This window comes from Geospiza fortis, unplaced genomic scaffold (genome assembly GCF_000277835.1).
Source record: "Geospiza fortis unplaced genomic scaffold, GeoFor_1.0 scaffold113, whole genome shotgun sequence".
In the NCBI taxonomy this organism is placed as follows: domain Eukaryota; kingdom Metazoa; phylum Chordata; class Aves; order Passeriformes; family Thraupidae; genus Geospiza; species Geospiza fortis.
In genome coordinates, this window is record NW_005054429.1 from 1,154,881 (window position 1) to 1,167,928 (window position 13,048).

Consider the following 13,048-nt stretch of genomic DNA (forward strand, 5'->3'; position numbering starts at 1 on the left):
AAAGATAATTATCTTTCTTTTAGGATACTACAGAAATGTAACGTTTTCTATACAGGAAGGCTGAAATTTGTGTATGTGACATTTACACGGGTCTGTAACATGCCGTGGTCTCCAGAAATCTGCAGGTATGAAAAAAAAATATTAATGAAACTTTATTATATGATTCTCATGGCACAATTTATAAAATGAGTAGATTTTGAAGGTGGCATAAATTATGTGTTCCTCTTCATCATCCTCTGCAAGCATGAAATGTGCTCGGATTTTTCATAGCATTGCAGTGGTACTAAAATGATACTTCTAATGTTTTGTTGTGTTTGGGTTCTTTTTTTTTTAAGCTAGTGAGAATTTATTCTACTTAAATTTGTATGAAACACTAGTTTAATTTTGAAGAAAACAAATATTTCTTAAATGTGAACGGGATGTTCTTCCCATGGACAAAACTTGAGTTTGTAATTCTTAGTGGTTTTGTGTTGCTGAACTAGTCATCTTTTTGCTCTGACAAAATACTCTCATTTTATCTGTGTTGTAAACTCCAGATTAGGAGTGTAAGAGTCTAGTTCCTGAATTTCACTGCCCCCTATTATACTGCATAAAGGAAATTTTAAATATTTGGTTGGGTTTTTTAACAAAAAATTAAACCAAAACCTAGTATTTTTCCATTTCTGCAGTGCTCATCTGTTCAGGTTTTTATTTGTCATTTTAAATCCAACTTGACAGAATTCATGAGCTACACAACATTAGACTCTGAATTCTGAATTGTTAATTTTTATTTTGTTGTCGAGTAATTTTTATTTTCCTAGCAAGTGGAACTGCTAGGAATTTCTTCAGGAATTTTTGACAAAAAAAAAAAATGGAATTTTTGGGGAAAAAATTGGGAATTGTTGGGACAAAAGTTGGGCTATTTTGGCCAAAAAAAATTGGGATTTTTTTGGGGAATTTTGGGAAAATTCTCACCTGTAATAAGAGATTCCTTCCTTAACATGAGAATGCTGTTGAGCACTTTTGTCATTCTTCCATAAACAAATTTAACGAGGACAGGTCATCTTATGTTTTGTAGACTGGGAGAGGTAAACATGCCAGACCACAATTAATATGAATATAAATCAATACAAATGAATATAAATAAATTATAATTCTTCCATCTCCTCTATTCTTTTAATTTTCAATGTGCTGAAACTTGTGGCTAAAATGACAGAAAAATGAATGTACAATGCCTTCACAACTCATGTTTTTATATTGAAACAATGGTACTTTTCTTCATGGAAGAAGTACAGGAATTTCCCTGTCTGATTGGTAAATATATTCTTCTTTATTTGATACATTCTTCTTTATTGGAGTTCTGCATCTCTTCATTCTTGGCTAGAAACATTTTTTGTGTGTTAGAAGCAATGTTGGAGAGAACCCCTCTCTTATCCCACACACATTTTTTTGTTTCTGTTGATGTCACTTTCAGGAAGGCTGCAATTACTTTCTTATCCCAAATTCTAATTGCAAAATGCAATTAATGTAGGTGGAATAATGGTAGCTGAACAGGGAACAGCATACAGAGAGACAACATTTTAAGATGCTCTCCTGCTGTAATGAAATAAATCAGTCATTGTGTATTTAGTGAAGAAATTTCTAAGAATTACATCTCCCCTTTTGTATGGCAAGGAAGGAAGATACTCTGAAATTTTCAGTCTATTTTATTTTCTTCTGGTTTTGAATGAAGAGGAGTTTGTGATTCTAAGCTTCTGCACCTCACACCATTATGTTGTGGTGTTGTGGGCTCATTTCTTTTTAATTTTTTTTAATAGTATAACATACATTATGTTCTTCTATTTCTTATTATGAATAATCTTTTCTGAATGGAGCTTCATCATAATTCAAGTGCCACTAAAATAAAGGTTAGATTCCCTGTATGTAACTTTGGTGGAGAAGCTTTTATAAATGACTTTATTGTTCCACAGGCCTTGGAGAGCGCTGCTGTGGATGGCAATGAGTGTGACTCATCTGGCTATAGAGCTGGAAGTGTAATATTAAAGAAAATAAATAACAAGGCTGCAAAGAGCAGTAAATGAGGAAATGAGGCATGGATGTGTGAGACAGAGGTTGGTCTGCTGCATGTAAGTAGGTACCACCTAATTACTTGGGAAAAGGAACTTAGTGAGGGCAGAGCAAGACCACGAATGCTCTGGAAGCACTGTAGGATACGCTTGCCCTCTCAAAACAGTGTATATCGAAAATTCCAGTTTTGAAAGGAAATGCGATAGAATTGTTGAAAAAGAGATTTGTGCTATCTTTTTTTTTTTTTTGGTTCATTTTACTGCTTTTTCGTGTATCTGCTATCATAAGGAGGGTTTTGCATTGTGCAGGAACAGCTCATTTTATTCAGTGTCAAAAACCATGAGGTTTTACTTCCTAAAAAAAAAAAAGAAAAAAAATGCCCAGAACATTCCCTCAGTCTAAGATTTTACTCTGGGAACCTTTAACAAACTACAGCTGGGGACTGTAATGTAAATTGTGTTGCATGAAAAACTGATCAGAGAGCCAGCAATGCCTCTGTCACTCACTGCAGCAGGAAAGGCATCACCATTCTCATGGTAACCCCAAAACTGTGCAGGGCTTTTGGGCAGTCCTGGCTCTTACTATGCCCTTTTTTTCCCTTTTCTCCCCCTGGAACTTTTATTCTTTTATAGAAGAGGAAAATAACTCTTCCTGCTCTACAAAGGGACATTCCATGCACAAACTTGCTCTTTTTTTTTTGTTTTTATCTTGCTTGCTTGTTTTGTTTTTAGTTGACCATTGACTGTGGACAAAAATACTTTTCCTATATCACTCAAATGTGTTTATGTTCTTAGGTTAAAGACCACCCTATGTAATACAGAAATTGCTTGGAAAGTCTGAATGTATTAAACTCTACCTCCAATAAGTTTATTTTGGTTAAAAAAAAAAATAGGGCATTCTGTTGATATGTAGTTGTACCAATATTGGTGAAAGCACTGGCGTGGCCAAACCTCTAAGAGATGCTATTTAGAGAAGATTTAAATCAGTGGCACTCAGATCTTTCCAAATTCAGTGCTCACATATTCTAGGAACTAAGGACATAGAATGAAACTGCTGAATAATTTCCATGTGAAACCTTGTGATCAAGTTGTGTCCACAAAAGACACAGACTGATTGGGGTGTGCTCATTAACATTTTGCTGTTTGAGTGCAGTTCTTAATCCTACAACCAGATGAAATCTTTTGCAGTTCATTTTTTGAGATTGTGAAACAGTCATCAGCAAAGCCTGCTGGGAAAACCAAGAATAAAATCTATATTATCATTTCATTGATTGAACATATTAATGTATTAATTATTTATTAACACGTTGGATCAAATTATTTCTTATCAACACAATGAATTAGAAGGAGAGATTTATTCTGCAAATCGTGTTTTGGATTTTGAAATAAGCAAGAATAATACGTCTAGGTCTTATCTAAATATTTTATCTCTGATATATATTTTTTTACAAGATTTTTTTTATGAGATGAGCTGTGTGGCAAATAATACATTTTCCAAAGCTCCTTCATACAAGCTACTGGGATATAACTAAATCTGGGGCCTTGACAGATAGAAAGATGAAGGTCTTATAGTGTTTGTTATTGGTCTTAGAAATGATGAATTATTTTCCTTATAATGATGCATAATTACATACATATAATACATATATATGTATTAAAAAGATATATATTAAATATTATATCTATATATATATGTATGTGTATATATGCACAGAAATTTATGTGTGTAAATATAAATAAAGCAAAAAGAATGGTTTGATTCTATCATTTTTAAAGGAAGTAGACCATTTCTAAAGAACTAAATAAATCAGTTTCAACAATGTTTGTCAAGAACTGTAAGTTAGAAGGTAAATTTAGAGACACCAAGGGAAAATACATTTTATATTAAAGTATTGATAGTGGTTTGTGAAACCATTTTGTTTGTAAAGAAGTGACACATTTCTAGTAAAGATTTGGATATTCCCGGGGGGGAAAAAAAAATCTAAAAAATGAGATTATCTGGGGCTTGGGTAGAGCAGGATTATTGTGGCTGTCACTTCAGATATGTTCAGCACTCAAGCTCAGGTAGCATCTGGATGGAGAACATCCAGGAGTTTTCACAGCCACAGATGCAGAGGATGATCCAAGTCTTGCGCTTCCTGCTGCAGTTTGTGATGGCTGATGGCAGTTCTCCCAGCTCAGGAAAAATCACTGGGTATATTGGAATAATTTCTATATTGGAACAACTGTATATATTGGAATATTGGATGTTCACGTGAAAGGATGCTTTAAGCCTAGGAGGAGGGTTTTATTAAGGAGGGCTCTCCCCTATTCTGGCACTTCTCTCCCTCTCCCACAAGCATTTTCCATCATCTTGGACTTCCATGTGGGAATTTCCTCTGTGGTGGGAAGGAAGAGCTGCTGTGGTGCAGTGTATGTACTATAAATCCATTTAATATAGGGTGTAAATATGCATGTTTCTTCTAGTCTTCTTTTTGAAGAACATTCTTCTTCTATTCTTCTGTTTGAAAAATATTCTTCTTTTTGAATAATATTCTTCCTCTAATCTTCTTGTTGAAGAATATTCTTCTTTTGTTCTTCTTTTTGAATATTTCTTCCTCTGATCTTATTTTTAAAGAATATTCTTCCTCTGTTCTTCTTTTTGAAGAATATTCTTGTTCTACTCTTGATTTTGAAGAATATTCTTCTTCAGCTTTTCTTTTTGAGGAACATTCTTCTTCTGTTCTTCTTTTTGTAGAATATTCTTCTTCAGTTTTTCTTTTTGAAGAATATTCTTCCTCTGTTCTTTTTGAAAAATATTCTTCCTCTGTTCTTTTTGAAGAATATTCTTCTTCTGTTCTTCTTTTTGAGGAATATTCTTCTTCTGTTCTTCTTTTTGAGGAATATTCTTCTTCTGTTCTTCTTTTTGAAGAATATTCTTCTACTCTTGATTTTGAAGAATATTCTTCTTCTGTTCTTCTTTTTGAGGATTTTTCTTCTTCTGTTCTTCTTTTTGAGGATTTTTCTTCTTCTGTTCTTCTTTTTGAAGAATTTTCTTCTTCTTCTATTCTTCTTCTCCTGCTGAGGTATTGAAATCCAACTGCAGAGGCCTGTAGATAATCTACTGCTCATCTCCAGCAAGAGACTGACAGTCAAATCCAAATTGAGGAGTCCTGGTTTGACCAGCTACAAAAGTTACAGGAAGAACTCCCGGGAGTATTTTAAGAAAGTAAAAATTCTCAAAAATAGATAAAAAATACTAGGTATGGATCTGACAAACATGTGTTTACGCTTAAGGAAATGAAGAATTGATAAAATTGATAAAAAACCAGAACTCCCAGTTTTGAAAGGCACTAAGAAATTTCACTGAGCTACTTAAAAACTGCTCTGCTCATAAAGCACCAGTCCCTGCTAGGTCCCCATCACACACAATGGGTAAAACCAGAGATTAAATATTTTCCATGTTTTTGTGTTCTTCACCCGCTATTTTTCATTTTACTCTTTCCTCCCTGAGCTGCACAACAGTAAGCCAAGACCTTCTGAGCACCCTTGACTCGATCTCTCTTCTCAGAAAAGGGTGATTCAGCAGCAGAAAATGTTACAGGTGAGTGTTTTTATTTTACTTCCCTTTCTTAGAAATGTCAAGTGCTGCAAACTTGAATGCATGTCTTTATTCTAGAAAAGACACAACCAATTCTTATGGATTTGACCTGAATGTTTTCATTTATAGAAGGATACCTGTCTAGTATTATTTTATTTGTAGCAGCGTTTGTTCTTGAATTCTTCTCAGCAAAAATTCACCAAATGCAGCAAATGTTCTTTCTTGTGTTCAGTAAGAAAAAATCTCTGTCCTATTAGTGATAAACAAAACTGGGATTTGTGTGCACAACCCAAAACTGATCCAAATATTGTCACTTGAGTGTTGCAGTTAGTCTCTTCCAACAAAAGATGGCACTGCTCAATTTTCTTCAAAACTAATCTCCATTCATTGAAATTAAATGCTCCTAAAAAAGTTCCCTTGTCTTTGTCTAGAATCTACACACTTAGATCAGTACTTGTTATTACCAACCAAGTAATAATTTGGCCTCAGATATTTCTAAAAATATCTATGTTTCCACAAAAAGTCCCAAGTGGAAAAAAACCTAAGTGCCAATAATTCACAAATTACTCTTGCCATTTGTTGAGGTTCAATTTGGAGTCAATAATTATTTTATGGATGCAGTTATTCCACAAATAGGAAATGAAAGGAAAATAGTTTCCAAGATTGTCTGATTGTCTCAGATCTATTTTTTTTGTTTTTGTAGGCAACACACATTAACCATTTAGATATTAATTTAAATGCCTTTTGGTAAAGGGATATCTTTTCCTCAGAAGTTTCTGCTTACATTATGGCTGTACCCAAAAGCAGAGATTTTACTTAAATTTAAACTTCTCCAATGCCTTGTATAAAATTAGACAGCTCTATACTTCAGAGCTTTGCTAGATTTAGGTATAGAAATAATCCAATGATTATCATAAATTAAAAATTAGGGAGGCAATAAGAAGAATATGGAATTTATTATTATATTATTTTTTATTTATAAGAACACATGGAATTTATTTAGTGTGAAAGGCAGTATAGTCCCCACAGACAAATTTGCAATAGGTCTGTCATACCTGTTGCCATGACTAAAATGTAAAAAACAAAAGGCAAACCCAAAACATTATTGTAATAATAATATACAAATGTCAGAAAGTAATTTAATTAATTCAGGGAATAAAACTTGAAATACCTCAGCATAATGCAAAAATATACAAAATCAGGCATGTTTTTTCCCCTGTCTTACTTTAATACAATCTGAAGAGGCAAATATACAAAGATAACAGAAATTTCCCACAGTACCCAGAGTGATCTGTGTTAAATGGCACCAAAGAGGTTCTGAAGGTTTTGGATAAAGGGTAAAATTTACTTCCTGACTTTGTTTTGGTTTTGGTCAGTTGTGGGGAAATTTCTGTATTTCAGGAGTGGCATTTCACATAGTTTTTTCAGTTTTCTTTTTGGGTTTATTTCCTAAAAATACTGTGATTCTGTGCTTTGAGTAACACTCTGCATGCTCTTTTTCAATCCTTTCCATGCTTCCCTCAAGGGGGAACAAAAAACCAAAGATTCCCTCAAAAACAAGGATTCAAATTATTATTATTATCTTATTATTTCCTTTTAGAAATAAAATTTGTAAGTGAGAGATACTGTATTTCCTAAGAAGCTTCTTCAACATGACAAAATGATTTTTTTTAGAAAGAAAGAGTAGATGTTGTTCCAACCACAAGAAATTATTCAGAGCACAGAAAACTGCCCAAAAATAAATGCCCCCCAGTTCTGGCGGGCATCACTTTGAATGGAATCAGCAACAGTAGCTGGGAAACCTAAATTAAAAAAAAAAAGAAACATGACCAAATTGTAATCTGTAATTCAAACAAGATTGTGGAAATTTATGATAATGGCTTCATAGCAATTCAAACAATGAAACAATTCAATTTCAGAAGGGCAATAATGAATTTTTTATTGGCAGAGGAGTCCCTAGTTCTTATATGTAGCTCACTAGGTCAGTCTTAGCAGCAAATAGGACAATGATGCATTGATAAAAAGTCATCATTATCCTCATTGGGTGGAAAGAAAATGGTGTTTTTACAGGTCTAGGCCCATTTTCACAGCAAGAAATCACCTTACCTCATTAAAAATACATTAGCACTTTGTTTATCTGCTCAGGAAGAAGGGCTTTAATAAGATTCATCTTAAATTACTGTTTTGAGAGAAACAGCACATTAGATAGTACACGCATATTTCAGCATATATGCAGTAAATAACAAAACCCCTTCAACCAAAGGGAAAAAAACACATAATACACTAAAAATTAAGAGGCAGAAATCACTGCCTTGTGGCTTTTATTCCCCATTGTGCATGTAGGATTTGTTCTAATATGCCACTCTTGGAACTGGGAACTTCCCACATGTATACACTTCAATAAATTTGGCCTTTTTTTGCCCCACATCTCTTGGCTGCACAGTGAATTCCACAATAACTCCGTGCCAGCCCTGTCTCTGAGCTCTTTGCCCTTCCTGTGCTCTGCCTGCATCACTGCAGGGCTCTCTCTCTTCAAACACTCACGTCATGGCTGTGTTTATTAGAGCTGGAAATGAAAAGTGTAACTTCTCCCAAGGGATGCTGCAGGAAAAAGTCATCCCAAGGAATTGGACTTTTTGCTCATGGAGAACTCTGCTGACTCCCGTCACAACCTCAGCTGCCAAGAAGTGATCAAGCAGGGGCTCAGCTCAGAAATTCCTACAGCTTTATCACATCTGAGGTACTGAAAACATCCCATCTACTGCTGATGTTCTTTTGGAAGGAAAACCAAAGTGATATGGAATAACAGGAGAGAGCATGAGGAAGAGATGGAATGTGATGGTCAAGGTGAATGCAAAACTTTAACAGAAGGTCAAGCCTGTGTTGAGTGTGGATGGTAGTAAACTGAATTGCAAACTTTGCCACAATGGCTTAAAAATGCATCTGGTCCTTTCTAGGAGGGATGTGATTTTCCTGGCGTGCTGCTCCTTCGTGGTTCTGCATCAGCAAGTGAAATTCAGCAATTTTATGAGGTGTGTGGCTTGCAGATGTTTTCTCAAAACTTAGGTTCTTTCACAAGTGGCATCACAGCAATATGCAGTTAAAGAAGTCAAAATTTCAAGTAAGTCATCTTTTTTTTTAATAAGCTAATTTAGATGTACTGAAAATAAAAAAGTTAAATTTTTATTCATAAAGCGAACGTTTTAAAAATAATGTGGAGATCCTGAAGGTATTTCAGGTAAAGTTTGCTTTAATGTTATATATTCCAGAAAAATAACAAATTGTGGAAATCTTTGAGACCACCTTAATTTCAAAATATCCCATCATCAATGAAGCTACCTCACCATATACCTAAAAATATCATTCTGTGTTCCTTAGGATGTCAGCCAAATCCATATGGCGAGAGGCAAAGCACAATAAAATGTAATAGAAAGCAGATTGGAGTATGGTATGTATAGCACAGTATGTATGGTATAGTATGGCTGTTTGCAGCCAAATTCCTGAGCAAACCTAGGATCTCTTACCTTCAGCTTCAGACTGTGCTGTGGGGCTGTCTGCAGACCCTAGTGTAGGTAATCAGGGATGTTGAATAAGTGGTAGAAACTCTCATTTTGGCAGTTTGATTGCTGCTTGTCACAAGATTCACAACTCTGTTCAGCAAAAATTACAGATTGAACATGAGCTGTACCTTCCATGATGCCAAAATAGCATAGAGCACGTGGTCAGAATAGGAAAAAAAGGAATTATTCTTAAGAAACACTGAGCACAGTGTTCTTCCAATAAGCCCTTCTGCTCTGAGAAAGATCATGGCAAATATTTGTGAAATTATCAGCGGAAAAGTAATTTTAATTCTTATCCCATCTACTGCTGCTCTTTAAGTTCAGGAGCAGTGCCTCTTTATGCTTGGCTTGCAAAAAGCTCCTCCTTTTCCTTGCTCTATATGTTTTGGCCTGAATACAGTAGTTTTTTGTTTTATCAGGAAAGCTCTTGGCACAGTCTGCCCTGCCCCTGATGCTTCCTGATAAATTTCTATTTGTTTTCCTCTGCCCTGTCTCCCAGCCCTGTTAAATTCCAACTTGACACACATTATCCAGGTATTTAGGGCACATTTGGTAAAGGCCTTAGCTGTCTAGGATAGAAATGAGAATTTAGATGCCTGCATCTAAATTCATTGCCTATGTGCTTTTTTCAGTTCTCTTTATGGGTTTATTTTCTAAAAATACTTTGCTGTGCTTTGAGAAACACTCTTTTTCAATCCTTTCCATGCTTCCCTCAAAAACAAGGATTCTATTATTATTATCATTATTTTATTATTACTTTTTAGAAATAAAATTGCTGAGATTGTCTGCTTCCTAAGAAGCTTCTTCAGCATGACCAAATGATTATTTTTTTTTACAAAGAGTCACGAGGATCCTCACAAGGATCAAAGATGACAAAATGCCCATTGCCTCACAGCAAATCTGGAAGGAAACCAAGTTGGGCTGTACTGTGTATTGCAGTTTGTGCATGCATTTTGCATACACACAGAGTCACTGCAGAAAATAGGAAAGCAAGGATAAAAAATCCAGGACTTCCAGGAGTATGTCCCAGCCCCTAGCCACAGAAATAGTTAAATGAGTGAGTGAAATCCACTCCCAGTCTCTGCCATGTGCAAACTGTAGGCACTTGACTGCGCCTGGATCTGTAGGGATTGGACCATGCTTGTGAAAAAGCCAATAATAATAATGAGAGACCATAAGTACAGACCATAAGTCAATAATAATAATAAGAGACCATAAGTAGAGAAAGGGGAAAAAAAACTAATTTGATTTGCCCAATATGAGGTGTTCTCTGTTCTGAAAGAGTATTTGCCTTGTAGAATGGGAAGAATATAGTAGGAATCCTCTCTTCCTACTAGAAACAATATAAAGGAATATTAAAAAATTTCTGGAGTAAAATCTGTTCCTCATCCTTTCAACTTCTATAATGAAAACAAAATTTATCTGGGCTGCTAAAAATCAAAGTCAACACTGTTTAGAGTCTAACTCATTGGTATCATATAAAAGCTTTTTATCACTAGGAGCTTCCTGAGCACTTAAAACTGTTCACTTATAGAGAACAGAATGTTCTTTCAAGTTCAGGTTCATTTAATGAAGCTAGGAGTTTCTTGGATAAAACCATTTTATTTGCTTCAGTGCTAACATCCTTTGACGACCCAAATGAGAAATATTGATAGTATAATACTATTAAAATAGTAGGAAAAAATAAATATAGTCTTCTTCCATAATTTCTAATATTTTTATTAGAAAAATAAATAATATAAATGAATTAAAATATATAATAGATATAACAATATAAAAAATAATTTATATCAGAAAGTACAGTATTTAGATTGCAATATGCAAAAATAAATCAAATTTCAAGTGCTCACTTGCAACAGGCAATTAAGAGTCAGTCTCTATTTCCATTAAATGCAATTTCCTTGTGGTCAATTCATAACTTTGTTTCTTTGATAAAACCATTTTATTTGCTTCAGTATTTATTTAAAGCATTATGCTAACATTCTTGGACAACACAAACTAGAAATATTGATAGTTTAATACTATGAAAATAGTATGAAAAAATAAATCTAGTCTTCTTCCATACTTTCTAATATTTTTCTTAGATAAATAATTTAAATGAATGAATTAAAAATATAAAAATATATAATAAATATAACAATAAATAATTATATAAGAATATATTATAATAGATTAAAATAAATCATATCTAGAAGTACAGTATTTAGATTGCAATATACAAAAATAAATCAAATTTGTGGAGCTCACTTGCAACAGGCAATTAGGAGTCAGTCTCTATTTCCATTAAATGCAATTTTAATGTGGTCAATTCATAACTTTTTCTTGTAAAATAAGGTAACTCTAAGAGTTTGGAAGCCTCAACAAATTATGTGATTCTGATTTCTATGCAGTCAAAGAGAATTACGACTTTAATTTCTACATTTTCTAAAGATTTACATCATTATCATTAAAAAGTTATAAGGTGATGAAATACTATAACTTTAAAATACTTTAAAATCTGCCTGCATTTATTTAGTTCTGTGTTATGGCTTCTCTTATATTCCTGAATTTAGAGTGCTGGCTTCTATCACCTGAATAGAAAAATGAACTATTTCCTCAGGAAAAGAGGAAGATGGATGGATGGATGAGATATATATATGAAAGGCCTTGAAAGTAATGCAGAAGACACCAAGTTCACATGTTGGGGTTTCACAAAATTGTTCCTGCAGTTTTGAAGACATTTCAAGCCAGGCTGTGACTTTCAGGCTGTGGGAATGTAAAGAACTGACAGTAAAGCAAAGAAATATCAAATGTCTCATTTGTTATTCCTGCTTTGACAGTATTGTTTCCCCTGTCATTATGGCTATAAATCTGGCTCTTTCCTAGTAAAAAAAGATAACATTTTATTTTTACAGCATAGCCTTAAAATTAACTACATGTTCTGTAGATTATCTCCTACACAACTTGCCTTTTTGGAACTTTTTAGAAGAAAGGAATTGGATGGTCCTTTCAGGTCTTCATGTGTAAGGGTGCAATCTTGCTAAAGCTATGCCTGTGGGTCACTCTCCTCCTCCTTAGGATCAAAGACCAGCACGTGCTGGTCGATGACACGGACCACCCTGCTGAAGCTGCCCTGCTTTTCCTTCTGGCTCTCTGGGCGCACTCGGACCACCACTTTGACGTGGCTGCACACATCTTCTTCCTTGGCAGGAGTCATCCCTTCTGCTCCCCAGCTCCACTCCCAGCACGCTTCCAGATCCAGCAGCCGAATCCTTTCTGCAGTTGACAAGAGAGGTTTTATTTGCAATGGGAGCCTTTCACTCCTCCAAGCAGTTCGCACATTTGCTCAGGCCCCTGTGCTGGGCCCACCCATGGCTGGTCAAGGGCTGCCCCAAGGAGACTTTGGCAAACTCTGCAATGGCCTCGAAAGGTGCCTGAACTCAGCACAGCTTCCAGAAAGCCAACCAGCAGTGCCCCAGGGAATTCTCGAGTTTATTTCAGGATGTAAACTACTACATGGCCTACAGGCTTTCCTTTATAACGGACCAAGCTTTCAGAGGAGACGCCGCATTTCTGCGGACGAAGGCAAGCAGTCTTTTTGTCCTTCAGCACAAAGAGGAGCTGCCCGTGCTGCCCTCCCTGCACTGATCCAGGCACGTCGCGCGTACATTTAAAGGGAGTTAAAGCGGGATTTACGTTAACGTGCCCCGCAGGGGATGCGGTAACCGGCCCCAAGGCGGAATTCCCTTTAAACAGCGCATTTCTGTGTCAGCAGCGCGCTCTTGGCTCACTCCTAGCAGGGACACGGTCCAGGGTCCCAGCGCCGCCGCTGCCGCTCCAGGACCGGCTCCCCCCCCCCCCCCCCGACCCCCCCCCACCCCCCC